Here is a 17,138-nt window from a genome sequence, read left to right on the forward strand (position 1 = left end):
CTGAATAGTTTTTATCCCAGTGCTATAATTGCACTCAACAATGAACTAAAGGTTCACCATCAGTGAGCTGTTGGACAGCATTACTTGGTCTGTTGTGTGGATGTTTGGCTGGTTTAGGGGTGGGGAATTGTGGTGGGTGGGAGTGTGTTTGGGGATTGTTATGTGTGTTGGACCTGGCCTTTGGGTGTTAAGTGAATTTCGTTGTATGGGTATACTGTGTATATACGTACAATGACAATAAAGTTATTATTAATATTATTTCTACAACTGAAAAAGAGTATCTAACCAAGGTCAACCAGGTGGCTTCTTGTCTAAATGGACTAGAACTGATAGTCTCCTGGTACCTTAACCAGTACCAGACTTGTCTTTTTTGAGAATAGCATGTTGCATGAACCTATCCATTTTGATTAGTGACCATGGTTTATAGCTTAAAATAATGTATAACTCCAGGTATTGTGGGTTATACAACTAGCCATGATTAAAATAGAAACATTGTTTTTTATGATGCCAATAATTTTCTGACCCAGAAACATTCACAAAGAACAGTCACATCACTTTCAAGATGAATTCAGAAATGAAAGGAGTTGCTTCATATGCAGGAAAGACAGTCAATTATTCTAAACAGGCATGTCTGGAAGAATGTAATTGATGGACAAGTTAGAAAGGGAGTTAATCAGTGTTGTAAATGAAATGCACACAGGAAAACTGAGCTCCAGTATACACACACACACACACACACACACAGAGAGAGAGAGAGAGAGAGAGAGAGAGGGAGGGAGGGAGGGAGGGAGGGAGGGAGGGAGGAGAGAGAGAAAGGGAGAGAGAGAGAATTATAAGAAAATACAAAATGGAAACCCATCAAGAACACAGGAGCATGAATGGTCAATTAAGTACCATGTAAAGATTTCCAATCTATTCACAGTAAATTATTTATTTAGCCCTTGCTTGCCATCAATATATTTTACAAGTTTAATACCCATATTATAGCTACCCACCCATTTATTGCACTGTAAATGAGTCCTAACTTATCAATGTGAATTCTTGTTCTAGGCAATGTCAAATTTAGATTGGATTTGGATGTATTGCTTTTAGCCTTATCAGGAGGCTTGCTAGCCTGGTATTTTATTACTATATTTAAAATGGAAAGTGGTTGTAAATAGGCTTGCCTAGAGAGCAAAACTGATCACTGCTCAGATATGTCATTTCCTTGCTTAAAACCTGCTCTCATCTTGACTGTCACTTTGAAGTTCTGCAGAAGCCATTTACACCAAATTTGCTTTTTAAGCTGAATTCGTGCATAAGACGGAAGGGCAACTATAGGCTGAATGAATACAGTATAGCCCTTAAGTAAATAAGCCTAGTTTCTCACCCATAAAGCTGATGAAAATTTACACACAGTTGGAGATTTTATCAGGAAGACCAATAATGAAGGAGATAGCTTTGTTTATATAAGGAATTCTGAAAGAAGAAAACTAGGATATTCATTTTTAACAGAACTAATAGCATCCGGCCATCTATTTATAAATTTTGATCTGTTTAGATACAGTAAAATTTTGCAGTTGCTTGGAAAAAATTTTCAGAAATAGTTTGGCATTGCCTTCTTCCTAGGGCTAAGCATAACTGACTGGCCCAAGCTCCCCTGGCTGGCTTCATGAAGAACACAAGACTAGAACCCCAAACCTAATCTTCTTCTAGTTGATGCCTTAACTATTATGCCACTAACAATTTAAGGGCAACACGGAGATAATTTGCTGGTATCTATTAGTCATTTGGAGTTTTGCAACTCAGTTATATACAATTTTCTCTTCTCCAATTCTGCCTGAATATCAATCTATATACTGCATTCTACCAGTCCTTGTTCTGGCAGAAAAGTGCACTCATAAAAAATGTGTTTTTCTGACTCAATAATAGCGGAGATGCTGCTGCGTCCTTACAGGTTTTTTCAGAACAAGTTCAAGAAAGTGATTGGTGAGTCCCCTAGCTTCATTTCTCCTCCCATGGTGAGTCCCTTGCTGTTGGGAACACAGCCATAAATAGATCTCCTTAATGAAACTGGGCCGATTTGCCGGCTGCATCCCAAACCAATATAGAATGTGCAAAATGGCCCATTACCGTAGCAAAGAAAATTAAAAAGTATAACTACTCAAAACCTCATCAGCAGAAGCAGTTTTAAAAAATCAGTCATGTGCTAATTTATGACAGAACTGGCCACACACCTGTCTCTCAATCAAGGCTTTGCATACAAGATTAGTGCTTCGTCAAAAAAAAAAATAGTGTTGTTAATTAAACACATATTTTGGATACACTGTTCAAAAGAGAGCACTAATCCTTTCTCTATAGGGAAGTCCTATAAGACTCGGCTAGAATTTCAGAAAAGTCAGGCAATTTGCACTCCAAACTAAAATGGTCAGGGAGGGCAGTGCCCAGTTACCAGACAAAAGGGGGAAGCCTGCTCTATCCTAAAATGGCAATGGAAAATAGATAAATCCTAACCTTTGACCAAATAATCAATCCTTGGTAAAGAGAGTACATCACTTCCACTGCAAAAGAATAGTAATAAAATATTTCAGTATTTACATTTTGATTCTCACCACACATTGGAGCACAAAATGGGAATGATCGGAACCCTATACCACTGGGCTGAAAATTTGCCTACCGGCAAAGAGGAAAAAGAAAAATAACTAAAACACATCAAGGAATCCCTCAGAACTTGTGGTTATCCTAACTGGGCCTTCATCAAATCCAGAAAAAGATTCAGCAGGAGCTCTTCCATTACAGAAAAAGAAGAGAACAACAAAGATAGCAATGTTATCATTCTATACATTGCAGGAATATCTGAAAAGCTCAGGAGAATTTTCAACTAACAAAACATATACGTACACTTTAAACCCAAGAATACATTAAGGCAGAAGCTAATCAACCCCAAGGATAAAACACCCAGACAAAAACTGAGTAATGTGATATATGTAATACAATGCAGTGAGACATTAAAGATTTGAAAGAATAATGGAATTGGAAGGGCACTTAAAGGTCATCTAGTCCAAGCGTCTGCTCAAGAAGGAGACCTTCAACTATGTTAGACAAATGGCTGTCCAAAAGTTTTGAAACCAGGGAAATCTCCTCCACATGGTAGCTGCCCCTGTTCTCTTCTTTCAGAATTAAGAAACACCACTTTTTCAGATGTGGCTACTGTAACTACAGCTGGCCAGTGAAGGATGCTGGGAGTTGTAGTTCATCAACACCAATGATGCAGCCGTGCAGAGGCAGATGAAGTACATCTTCCTGTGTTCCTCCCCAGAAAATGCTGGGGAAGTGCAGCCACGTTTGGAAAACTTGACCAATTTCAATCCAGAAAGAATAAGGTATGCTTTAATGGGAATTCAGTACTAGCTTATCTCGCAAACAGGGGACCCAAAAAGGCCATGATTAGAGTTAGTGCACACTGCCTTGGCTAAAAAAAGAACACCCTTAACCGCAAACCATGTGCAGAGTCAGGACCAACCCTTGTTCTTATTTACACTACTATTCCAGTGCGATAAATAGCACTGGAATCAAAGCACGGATATGAGTCTGTAATACAATGTTTTTCATGTGCATGTGCATTGGTGAAACAAAACCACTTCACAAGCTCATGGCACAACAAAGGAGATTGAACCCATTAGGACAAGATTCAGCCGTCTATCTGCATTTGAAAGAGAAAGGTCACTCTTTTGCTGACAGCAAAGACCAAATTTTAGATAGAGAGGATCATAGGTTTGAAAGAAGCTAAAAGAGGCCATTTATATTAACACTGGGCAGCTCTCTTTCAACAGAGGGAGAGGGATAACACGCTCACCTATCTCATGCAGCTCTTGCAGCAGTGACAAAAAGATTCCACACCCTGAGGACAAAGATAAACCCCAAGTGGCCTCAAGAGCTTTTATAGAGAGTGCTAATGGACCAGATGACTGCAAAGAAACACAATCCTTCCCTCCCCACCCCAATCTGGCCAGAATCTATCCTTCCATCCTCCTACACACCCCAGTATCAACTGGCAGTACTGTGTTTCCCAAAAAATAAGACCTGGTCCAGGTCTTATTTTCAGGGTGGAAGGGGGGGGTGTCTTACACTGACTCACCTTGCAGTGGTGGCACCAACAGGCCTGCCCAGCAGTGGCCTGCTGCCATCCCACTTCTTCTGTGTCTGCTTGCTGCCACTCGCGCATGTCACTCCCAGCCCCTGTTTTGCTGTCAGAGGCCTTCTGGAAAGCCTTCTGCAGCCAGGAAACAAGGTCTGGATTGATGAGTGCATTGCCCCCTGACCTCTGTTTGTCAGGGTTCCAAGTAACACCAATGAAATCTCCAAGGCCAGCAGTTCCTCAAAGTTCCATTTTATTAGAGATGTCATATTGGCACATCTGGGAAAAGCCAAATCTGAAAGCCCCCTGGTTTTCCCCACCAGAAAGAAAGTCAAAGTCCCTTCCCTTGCACCCACATGTCCATTACATGGTTCAATCAATATACTGTCCCAACTGGAGATGATCCCCCAGTCACACCTCTCCAGGTAGAGGTTGAACATCCTTGACTCCCAGAGAAAAGAATGTTGTTACGGCTATATATATCCACCAACTCCATGTAAACCCCCTCCCGTTTCCCCACAGCACTAAGGGTGGTATCCCTGAAGATCCAAAGAAAAAGATGGCCTCCAGGGCTGACACTGTTTTGCCATCAGAGGCCCTTCCGGAAAGCCCTCTGCAGACGATAACAGAGTTCCGGATCGATCTAGAGCTCTGTTATCAGCTGCAGAGGGCTTTCCAGAAGGATCTGTAGTCAATAAAAGAGCTTCGGATTGATCCAAAGCTCTGTTATCGGCTACAGAGGGCTTTCTGGAAGGCCTTTGACAGTGAAATGGAGGCCGGGGGAAATGTGCGCAAGCAGCGGCAAGCGGCCACAGAAGAAGTTGGCCAGCAAGGCAAAGCAGGTATCAGGGGTGCGAGTCCTGATACATAGGGAAGCTCCATCCCCCCAAGCCCACTCTAGCTTAATTTTTGCATATGCACCTCACCCACCCCCTGCACTCTGGAGTGGGCGGGGTCAATTAGGGCTTATTTTGGGGGGTAGGTCGTATTTTCAAGGAAACACAGTAGTTATTCTCCATCCCTCTTCCCCACTCCCCTACCAATACCATCACAACTGATGAAGTTTCTTGGATGAGAAACAAAACACTTTGTTCTTCTTCCTCAAGAAAAAGCAGTCCAGTTGCCTTTTGAAAAGCACGTTTGAGACATTTATGACATGAATGATTGAGAATCTCCACAAACACTGCAAAAGATGTGTTAGAATAAAAGAGAAAACATTGCTTTAAAACTGGAATTGCTAAAGACAACTTGAATGGACATACAACAGGTTGGAGTCCACTGTTTTAAAGGGACATGATGACTCAGTGATTAGAGACACTGAGTTTGTCAGCCATCTCAGCTTCAAGACTTGAGCGCCAGTCAATGGGGTAAGTTCCCATTACTTGCCATAGCTTCTGCTATCTAGCAGTTGGAAAGCATGTAAATGTAAGTATGTAAATGAGTACCATTTCGGTGGAAAGATAACAGCATTCTGTGTGCCTCAGCAAATAGTGGCCACATGACCATGTAAGTGTCTGTGGACAACACTGGCACTCTCAGTTAAGAAACAGAGATGAGCACCACCCCCTAGGGTGAGACACAACTGGACAGAGGAAACCTTTGCCTTTATGTGTTCATTTAAAATTATGTAAAACAAAATGCAGTCTCTTCCTAGAAAAAAGTGAGAATCATGCCATTAGATTACACAGGAAAGGGATGTTTAAATAGAGACACATCCTAGTGATGATGAAGTTCTATCAGATATCAGGATAAAGTTAAATTAGAATCCTTTTCTCTGCCCTGTAAGTAAATAAGAACATGACAATGGCTGGTCTTTTGAACTTTCAATGAGTTTTGAAACTTTCCAGGCACCTGATGGAAACCTGGTTTGTAGTGATGAACCTAGTGGTATGCTCTAAAACAACTATAAATCCTTAAAAAGCTAAAGAACACCATATAATAGTTGGTAGTAGCAACTAATAGTCATAAGTGCTTCATCTCTGGAAGTTTTAAAGAAAAAACTGGACAGCTACCTCTCTGAAATGGGTCTTCTGCTTGAACAGGAGGTTGGACTAGAAGTCTTCCAAGGTCCCTTCCAGCTCTATTCTGATTGATGGATGGATGGATAGCTGACAACTGGTTTTACCAATAGCTGACAAGTGTGTGTTGCTAATTGTCCCTTTAATTCCCCACTGATGCTTTCACAGGCTATCACAACTCTTTGGACTTTCAGAAATATTGTGAGGGAAATTGCATGATTAAAATCAATTGCTGGATTATGCAAGCAGGTGGCTGAGTTTGCTTGCTTTCAGGCATGTACTTTCCTCAGAACAAGAGAAGAAATTCACTTTCTATGTGAGTTGGAAAAAATACTTTGCCTTCATGACACATCTTCATTATTACCAAGTTTCCTGTCTGAAGTGTCTGCCAAAGGTTTTGCATATCTAGATCTGCCTTTAAGTAATGCAACTACATTCTAAATATGATTATTATTCTAGATACTTGTATACTACCATAAGGCATTCAGTCAGGGGAGGGATAGCAACTCATAAGCAGTAGACTACATGTTGTACTCCTTTTACAACCTGTGGACTTCAACTCCCAGAATTCCTGAGACAGCTTGGCTGTATCAGGAATTCTGGGAGTTGAAGTCCACAGGTTGTAAAAGGGCCACATTTGCCCACCCCTGCCATAGCTTATTGTTCAGAATCCTATTCACAATCCAAAACAGCCTGACATCACATCATCAAAATTTGGTGGCAAAAATGGCCACATTACAGCATGTGATTTTGTGCACAAAAACACTAAGACATCTTGAAATGCATATTCTCTCTACTCTTAAAGGAGTCAAGTATAGATTATTTTGGTCTCTTTATTGTTTTAAATCTATGCTACTAACTGCACAACTGGTTTTTCAGTTGTGACTACTACTCTCTGACTTTGGCAAGTTCTCTGAAATGTACTCCTAATGATCTTGCTTACTTATCTGCCACCAAGCAGGACAGGAACAGACTCCAAAGTTAGGACTGAAGAAAAAACAGCTGCAACCAGCCTGCCTTCCATAGAAGACTTGTGCATTGCATGAGTCAGAAGGAGGACACCAACTGCTTCAACTCGTCCCCTCAGGGCACCACTACTACACAGGAACAGTTTTTTTTTTCTTGTGCCATCACTCTACTAAATACCTAATTCTCACAATACTGTTTTATGCCTAAGCACAGGTAGTTCTTGACTTACAACCACAACTGAGGCCAAAATTTATGTTGCTAAGTGAAACAAGTAAGTGAATTTTGCCACGTTTTACAACCTTTCTTGCCACAAGTGTTAAGTGAAAGTGTTATGTTACTAACATGATTATTAAATGAATCTGCCAATCAACCCATTGACTTTTCTAATAGAAAATCACAAAAGGTGATCATATGACTCCAGGATGCTGCAACCATCATCAATATGAATCTATTGCCAAGCATCTGAATTTTGATCACATTACCATAGGGATGCTGCAATGGTTATAAGAGTGAAAAACAACCATAGCTCTATTTTTTCAGTGCTGTTATAACTTTGGATGGCCACTAAAAGAACTGTTGTAAGTTAAGGACCAGCTGTGTATTTACCCACGTTACATGGCTGTAGTATTATTATTATTATTCTCCTTACCTTGTTTACTACCCCCTCTTATTGATATTATTGTTATGATTATTATTACTCCGTTGCTTTTCATGTACACTGAGAGCTTCTGGACTGGAGACAAATTCCCTGTATATTTAATCACACTTGGCCAAATATTCTATTCTATTCTATTCTATTCTATTCTATTCTATTCTATTCTATTCTATTCTACTCTACTCTACTCTACTCTACTCTACTCTACTCTACTCTACTTACTAAGTAGAGTAACTTACTAGTAGAGATACTTACTAGTATCCCAAATTTGATTTTACCAAGCTCTATATGCATTGATGTATACTGTTGTGATGAAAAAATAGAAATTGATCATTCAAATGAAAGTGGTTGTATTTTCTAAATATCATATCAAAGTCTATTCAACTTAAAAATCAAGTTGAGCAAGTTAAGGGTTTTACTGGCATTTATTTCCATTCTTCTATTTCTTGAAAACATCAAGCTTACAACATGGTTGTGAATGTTCATAATGCAATAATCAGAATTACAAGCTATCAAAGTAGAGTATCACTGTATTCCAGCAGCAATTAAACCAGTCAAACATGAAGTCTTAAGGCTTGCAATTTTTGTGCTTATAAGGACATATCTGTATTGGAAACAGTTCAATCAAGATTCACGAGACTATGCTAAGCAGCTGATTCATTTCTCTAGTTAGAGCTTGGCTTTGGCTTGATGAAGCTGCATGTGAATCCACCATTTCAAGGAAGGACCAAAGTATACTTATTGGAAGGAGCAATTTACTTCTGATTTGCTTCACTAAAGTATCTCAATTCACAATTCATTTATACTGGGTTTTGGAGAAGTCAGGTCTAAAACTAAGAAAAGACTATTCAATCTAGATCTATAGAAATGAAAGATCTAAGATTCCACATCACCAGACTTCCCTACTAGTCCTTAAGCAATTCCCAAATGCTCTCTTTGCCCAAGAAAGAGGTAATTCCTTTAGCAAGTTTTCATGTCCTCCCCTCAAAGATGATAGAACATTTACATCAACAACATTTATTTCCAAGAATGTCTTTGAATGTGCTTAAATTGATAAATTGACAGTCACTTTTGCTCTCTGGTTCTATTCTTTGTACAATCCTTGAAAGTTAGGATTAATTTGATTGAGGCAGTTCTCATCATAATATACAATAATATGTTGATTGTACTGTGATATCATAGTTCAATCCCAACATAATGAAACCACTATATCGAAACTAAAATAAAACTGCAGTGCAAATTTCACAAATATTGTTTGTGTATGATTAAATCACATATTTTTACTTTGGTGTTTGCTTTCTGGAAGTCTCTCATACATTTTATACATGGATGCAAGAAGGAGCCACTGTCTCTAAACTGTAGTATTTTTATAAGTGAAAACAGTAAAATGTGTGTTAAATTGCAATAAAAGAAGTAGTCCAAAAGTCATCTTTTTTGCTGTGTGTCAGATTAAGAGGCTTCTCACAAGTAGTTTGTACTGAACTGGGTATACTTAAATCTTTACAAAAGTTGTATTCTTGGTAAAAAGAAGGAAATGTAAGTAGACATCCCTGATTTACTTTCTTCCTTTAGGAAAATATTTGTGCAAGAGAAAAAGAATGATTTTATGTCACTGTTTTTATTATGTTTTGACAATGTCTTCTGATATTTCAGTACTGTTTTATTATTTATGTTAGGGGATTTTGACTATATGTATTGCATGTAAGCCATTCAGAGTCTTAGGAAAAGGATAGGTTATGTTTTTTAGTAAGTAAGCAAGCAAGAAAGCAAATAAAGTAATAATAAAGATTATTCAGAGATCTTATAGCAAATATGTTTTAAATTTAAATTAATTTAGAGGGGCAATTGCTGCCTTAGATCCATATTCCTAACTAGCCTCTGAACTCAAGTAAACATCAGATATAATTATCCTTCAAAATCTGCCATAGGAAGAAAAATTATTGACAATTGCTTTCTTGATATTGAAACTTAAAAGGTACAAGGCAGTCAAATTTACAAAGGGAGGCTGTAGTATCCTCCAGTATAGATCTTGCAAGCTGTTGCCAAAGTATCTCAGTTAGACAAGATTTTCTTACTTCTTATCAGAGAGTCAAACCAGTCAAGTCAGTGGGTGCAATGAAGCATATAAATGCAATTTAATAATAAAAATAATAATGAGAACTAGACGGGAATAACGTAAGATGCTGGCTGGGTGTGCCTCCTAGTCAAGAAAATATTTTCAGCATGACTCAGATTTACACACTGTATGTATTCTTAGCAATGTTCACTTTTTGCTTTTCCTATAAAGGACTTGGAAGAGTGGGCATTATTTTCTGATCTCCAAATTCTTACACTCACAGTTCAAAGAATAAAGACTACATGAACTTAAGCTAGACTTTTGAGGACAGCATCCATATCATTTTCCTCACTATGATGTAGAAGTTGTTTGCTGCTACTGTCTTTAATGCCTAGCCAACAAACCCAGAATTTCCAATGATTCTCCATTCAAATCAAGATCAATCCTACTTAGCTTCTGTGATTATTTTAGGTTGTAGCTTGTAAGAAATCTAATCCATGTCACTGCTTGGTTAAAGATTCTCTAATGACTGGTGTATTTTTTACATGAACAGGAATTTCTATATGGACTTCCCATATATGGTGCAACATTTTAACCATGATACTACATAGATTCTCAAATATCTTATGCAGATAAATTCAGAAAATAATTACTGTGTAAATGACGGAGAGAGATAATACATGTAGAATTTTACATGTGAAATGATTAATGATATTCATTTTAGAAGTACAGAGATTAAGCAAAACCAAATAATTATGTTATCAATGGTACAGAAAGCAGAATATTTTGATTTTAATTTTTTCTCAGAGAGCTCCTTACTATAAAAAAAATCCTGTGCTTTTTTTTTTTCTCATCTGATTTATCTTTGCTGCTAAACTAGTCTTCTGTTTAAAGAAGCTGATGTGGTAGAATCTTTAAGTCATCTGTGACCTAGGTCACCGGAGACAGAAACCATTCTCTAAAAATATTAATTGAAAACCTTCTGACAAGCCATCTTCTTCCAGATGAAGTTGCACTCAGATCAACAGAGCCTGCACACTGATGTGACTGAAGATTTTCAATATCTCATAAACGGGCTCCTCAATCACTAGAATCTAATAAGGCTATAATCATTATTGACACTATAATGATTAAAATGAATAAAACCCATTAAGTAAAGTCATGTTGAGTTATTAAAAGTTTCGCTCTGTGTGATATGTAATCTTTTATCCATTTTTTATTATGAAATCTCTAACCATCTATCCAAGAAATACCATTAATTTACTGCTCTGGAGATGTTACCATGCTCTTTAGTTGAGTAGCATCATTGATTTCTTTGGGGAGATATTATATTTGGAGAAATACACAGGAAACAAAAAGCTGAATGTTGCTCTAAATTTGCTTCTGACAGGCCAATCAAAGTCCCCCTCCTGCCCCCACCAAATTGGCAAGCAATGACTTGGAATAAAGGTTCAGGAAAGTCAATGGTCATACAGAAAGAAGGACTGATGTGAAGCAGCAGATACATGTTTTCAAGAAACACATGATCTTCTAAGGAAAGGTCATATGCACACTAGGGGAAAAACAATAAAATTTCCATTAACTGGAGCCTAGTTAACTGGCTTATTGGCATCTATTAGAAACAAATTGCAAACAAAACCGATCCTATTATAAACTTTTCGTTCTTCTCTTTATAAAAATAAAGTCATTGAGTGGCCCCACCAGAGTGGGGGAAGTATACAATTTGTCAGGCAACTTCCTTTATTTGCAAGGGAAGTATTGGGTTACATCAAGGAAAGGACTTGAAAAATATGAAGGCAGAAAGCTGTGGTGTTATGAGCAATACCTGGTGCACACAGAGAGGCAGCTTGAAAAAGCTAGTTTCTCCTTTGTTCACATTCTTCAATGCATTGCCTCCCTACCTCCCCTTTTGGCAAACAGCAATAAAGATTCTGAATAAAAGGATGTGTACACAAAGAATTGAACTAAGTGGTGGAAGACACTGAAAGAGGACCTTTTCTCAAAATATACTTTCCTCCTGTATCTTTATTGTCCATCTCCTCTTTAATGTTATTAATGGTACAGCCTAAAAATGCTTAAGGAAATCAAATAAAAGATAAGACTTTTTTATTATTCTGCATTTGCCCCAAACTGACTAATGCATTTTGCTTCCTCCTAGTTCTTGTACAAATATGCCTTCCCCAGGATAGAGCCTTCCAGATGACTCAAAAATATGGTGTCCAGAATTCCAAACAGTGGTTCACATGTTGCATTCTCACAAGTTTGTAAAAGGACACCAAATTGCAAAAGATGGATCTAGATACTCAGCTGGTCAGTAGGATGAAGAGTGAATGTCATCTGAATCCTAGGTCCTAAAAACCAAGAGACTCACTTTGCTTCTGAGAGCCTTTCATCAGCAATACTGTATTCATTTCCTTCATGTGATGATCACTTTTAAATTATCAGATTTTAAAGATTAGGTTTCTAATCACAGGCAAATAAATATATAAATAAAGTACTCTTTAATTGAGATATTGAGATCTGCAACTTAAAATGAAAGTCTAGCTCAGGGTTGGAATGATTTCCAATTATTTTTGGATCACCTCCCATCAGTGCCATTCATAACAGCTGGGATTATGGGAATTATAGTTAACTTTTGGAGTACCAATATTTGCTAGCAGACTTCAATGTCATTCCCATAAAGCTCTGCATGTGTATATTTTAATAAATCTCTAGTCCTATATTAGGTACTTTTAACTTAATAGGTTTTCTGTCCCACGTAATATTTCAAAATATTCTTTTAATTAGAAATAAAGGGACTGCTGTTATACAAACTAGAGCACCATCTTCATTGCCAAAAATGCATCTGGGTTTTCATGCCCATACCCCATTATTTAAAAAATAATCATAAAGGGAGGTTGGAGCTCAGGATTTTGTTTGGAACAATGTTCACCTAGAAAAAAATATGAAGGCTTTCCATGGGGGAAATAGGTAATATCTTCAATCTTTTTCTTGTAAACAGGAATTTTGTGACAGAACTCACTCACAATGACAGTCATTTGGCAATGATATGCCTTCTAAGGGCAGTCCTTTTTTCTGAATGCTAATATTCCCTAAATTTCCAAAGTGATCTCTGTCACAAGAGATTTTGAGTCCATTGCTATATGCTTGCATAACTGAAGCTTTTTATTATTTTTTAAAAGGCATAAGTGAAGCAGATCTCTAAAGTATTATTATTTAAACTATAGAGATATTGAAAACAATATCAAATATGATAGTGGCAAAATTATGTTTTTTTAAAAAAATATTTCCAAGCCAATATAACGCAAGATTTGCTCTTAAGAGTTTAAGTACAAAACAGCTGTAGATTGAACTTCTGTGAGTTCTAGTTTACCTTTACATAGATCCTTGTCCCCATCAGGACATTTTTACATATGCCAGATTACAACAACAAAAAATAATGACAAAGATTCTTGAATAAATTTAGTATCTGTTGATCAAGAGTATAGATCTTCATATGAATCATTATTTCATTAAATGCAGAAAACAAATTACTGTAAAAGAAAATAGTCAAATCTTCTAAAAGAATGAAACAAATTGTATAAAACTTATTTTTATAGAGTACTATGAAACCTAGAATCAGAGAGCTGCAAGAAGTCATTTCATCCATCAAATACAACCTTTGTGCAGTGCAGTAATCCAAATATAACTATGCCCCACTTCAATTAATTGTTTAGTTCCTAATTGAGTACATCCATCAGTTACTTTGGTCACAGTTCCATTGTCAGTCTGCTCTTGTCATTAGGTAAGCTTTTTCTAACATTCAACTGGAATCTGCCTTCCTACAATTTAAATTTATTATTCCATATACCATGCAATGTTTCACTTCAGAATTCCAGGTACCAAAAAATACTTGAAGTAGGGTCTGAGCAATGCAGCATCATATGGAATGACTACTTTACTTTCCATAGTTTCAAAATTATTGAAACTGTTCATATATATTGATATAGACTGAATTCCATTTGTAGCTATGCCACATTTCTAAATCATAATCAGTTCTGACAATTCCATGAACTCTTCTAATTGGTCTCTATTAAATTTAATTGTTATCTTCAGTCCACTTCTTTAAACTATCAAAATTATTTTGAACTTCATTTTCTTTGTCTAAGAATAGTAGATAGTATCTTGCCCATTTTGTGTCACTGAAATTTTAATCTGCAATTTTTAATGCCCATTTTTATGCAATTACATAAAAGTAATTGTATATCTTCAATTACTTTATCTAGGTAATTAATTAAAATGTTAAAAACATTTAGACAGAAAACAGAATCTTGTGTCATTACAGTTCTGTTTCTTCGTTACTGTTTATAAGAAACCATAGATGAGCACCCTGACTATAGTTTATGAAATAGTAATGTGTGCCACCTATTTAACCAGCTTCCTAAATAAGAGGCCATTTGGAGAAGTCCAAATATATTATGTCCACGGTATTCCGATTAAACCCTGGTGGTGCTTAGAATGCAGTAGTTCAGAAAAACTCTGCCCACAGTCTGGAGTTCAATCCTGACTGGCTCTAGGTTGAATCAGTCTTCCATTCTTCTGAGGTCAGTAAAATGAAGATCCAGATTGTTGGAGGGCAATATGCTGACTCTGTAAACCACTCAGAGAGGTTGTAAGGCATTATAAAGTGGTATATAAGTATGTGCTATTGCTATTCTATCTATTGAAGAGAAGAACCTTTCATCTTTGTCAAGACTTCGTTTCTGACTTGATTTCTGGATAAATGTGGATTAATAGCTATTTGATCTGTTTAAGAACATTCTAAGCTACTGATATCAGACTGGTAGGTTTGAAGCTTACAGAGTCCTCCTTTTTAATGTTTTTTAAGATATATTTCTCAAATCATCTGGGTTTTCACCCATTCTTCCAATCCTTCAGTTGCTGTGTTGCAATTATGCAAATCATCCCATTAGGTTTCAGCTAGAATTTCCAAATTGTGTTGGTCTTCCTGTAATAAGAGTTTCAGTTCAAATTCTTTATTTCCCATTACTTTCAGAATTAATATATAGAAAACGAGGACAAGGATTTTATGAATTTATAGTTTTCTTGATTTTTTCATTGAAATATTAATATGCCCCAGAATATTTATTTGCTTATTCTCTCAATGTACAAATTCTTATTTGAACTTTTTTCTTCTAGGTTTCTAATCAGGAGTGGGTTTCAAAACCCGTCACTACTGGTTAGCTTGTGGGTGCACGCTCGCTCACACACATGCGCACTGCCTCTGCACATGGACGGAAGCATCTGGGCGGGTGGGCAGAGCCTCCCACCACCGCCACTACCAGTTTGCCTGATCCGGGGCGAACCAGTAGCAACCCACCACTGTTTCCAATTTCTAGTTTAGAGTTCCAACTGTAATCTTAGAGTTCTTGTGATCATTTTGATTTGATTCAGTCAAATAAATGTCCCAAATTAAGTACAAGTATAAATGATGATAGTAAAAATAACAAATCTCAACCAAATAAAAGTAAATATAGAATCTTCTTTAAAATAAATTTTAAAAATTAACATTTTATCAAAGAGCTGAAGAAACAGTGCAGTTTTTACTATTTACCAGGATGAAACTACTTGATTTGTCATAGCAGGAAATGCCCTGATCTGGGTGCTGTCACAAGAATATACTGTATATGATTTTGGTGACATTAAAATGTTATTACACTTGAGTCATTATGGCATCTGTTTCCCTAGTTATTCATAATTAAAAAGCCAAGCTTCTAGTCCCTAAAAGGTTGCATAGGCTTACCAGAGAGAGAACTGCAACATTGTCTTCTGGCAGGTTTTCTCTTTCTGACAACGAAGAGGTAGACTTATTATTGTATTTTCTGTTTTGTATCTATGATGCACAGTTTGAAATTTCTTTAGAATTGCATTTGGATTTTTGACATACAAGAAACTTGGAAGTTGTTAGATATTGACAGGATAGTTTTCCCTATGGTCCGCTGTTTAGGCAGGAAGAATGTTTAAATGTGATTGGCTGGTTTCCCTGACAGCTCCCTATAAAAGGGCTGGCTATCAGAGAGGCTAGCTGCTGGATTGTAAATAGTTGCTGAATAAAGAGCTGTTGTCTGAAGCTTGTCTCCAGTCTCTTCAATCCATCTATCCAATACTGGCGACAAAGGTGGGATACTGAAGAATCACTAAGACCAAAAAGAGCTGACAATGAGACAATCCAGCCCGGCGGCAAAGAATGAACGGCAGCCGTCTTGCGTGCCAAATTCAAACATGCGGAATTGCGGCAAGCATGTCTGTGTTCCACCCGCCTACACTGTTCGACCCAGTGAAGGAAAAATGGGGCACTTATATGATGAGATGAGACATTGGTCCTACCTGACACGCTCCTTCTTGTTGGGTGGAGACAGCAACCATGCTTGCTTGGGTAGTGACTCATACGATCAGATTGGAGGACTGAGCCTGTAAAATTTGACAAGTCCCGCCTCTGTTGCCAGGGATCCCAGCTTTTGGTGAAGACGGAAGGAAACAGGCTCATCATGTGGCAGAAACATTCGTGAAGAGTACCAGAAAGAGAAAAAAACAATACCCCAAAGACCCAGACTGAAAATGGGTGGGGATGGCTGCTGTCTCCACCCAACGAGAAGGAACGTGTCAGGTAGGACCAACACCCCTTCTCCATTGAGCGTGGAGACAGCAGCCATGCTTGGGACATACCCAAGTTCACAGTGTAAGGCAAGGGAGGGCTCAGTCCTGAGGGCCAACGACTCTCCTCCCGCAAGAACCCCTTGTAACACACTACGTCCAAAAGATGCCTCCTGTGAGGCAAACCTGTCCAACTTAAAATGCTTAACAAAAGGGGAAGGAGAAGTCCAGGTTGCTGCCCTGCAAATGTCCACTAAGGAAGCTTGCATGGCCCAGGCTGCGGATGTTGCCGCGCTGCATGTTGAATGCTCCATCAACCTTGCCGGTACAGGAGAAGAGCAAAGCTCATAGGCCGTAGCAATCGTCTGGTGAATCCAGCGACCGATGGTAGAAGAGGATACCTTAGAACCTACGAAGACAGGAAGGAAGGAGACAAACAAGGACTCTGAATGACGGATCGCTGCTGTTCTGTTGAGGTATATCCAGAGAGCCCTCCGGACTTCCAACGTGTGCCACTTCTTGTCTGACAAAATGGTTGGGTGAGGACAAAAGTCTGGAAGGATAAGTTCCTGTGAATGGTGAAACACAGAGTTAATTTTAGGGACAAAGGTAGGATCTAGCCTTAGGACCACACGGTCCGCATGGAAGACACATAAGTCGCTTCTCATCGATAGTGCTGCGATTTCCGAA

At 38.0% G+C, this 17,138-nt stretch overlaps 2 long non-coding RNA genes across 2 annotated transcripts in view; both read left to right on the forward strand.

Moving 5' to 3' along the window:
- Positions 1 to 15,924, forward strand: part of LOC148114320 (uncharacterized) — a 74,628-nt gene extending 58,704 nt beyond the window's left edge. Inside the window, exon 2 of the long non-coding RNA XR_015733987.1 lies at positions 11,974 to 15,924. This is a non-coding gene — a long non-coding RNA (uncharacterized LOC148114320). The remainder of the gene's footprint in view (positions 1 to 11,973) is intronic.
- Positions 4,909 to 9,187, forward strand: LOC148114321 (uncharacterized). The gene is made up of 2 exons (XR_015733988.1): positions 4,909 to 6,451; positions 7,097 to 9,187. It is a non-coding gene; the product is annotated as an uncharacterized LOC148114321 (long non-coding RNA).
- Positions 15,925 to 17,138: the final 1,214 nt, after the last annotated feature.

The sequence above is a fragment of the Pantherophis guttatus genome, chromosome 4, assembly GCF_059756535.1.
Source record: "Pantherophis guttatus breed Tessera chromosome 4, ASM5975653v1, whole genome shotgun sequence".
Taxonomy (NCBI): Eukaryota; Metazoa; Chordata; class Lepidosauria; order Squamata; family Colubridae; genus Pantherophis; species Pantherophis guttatus.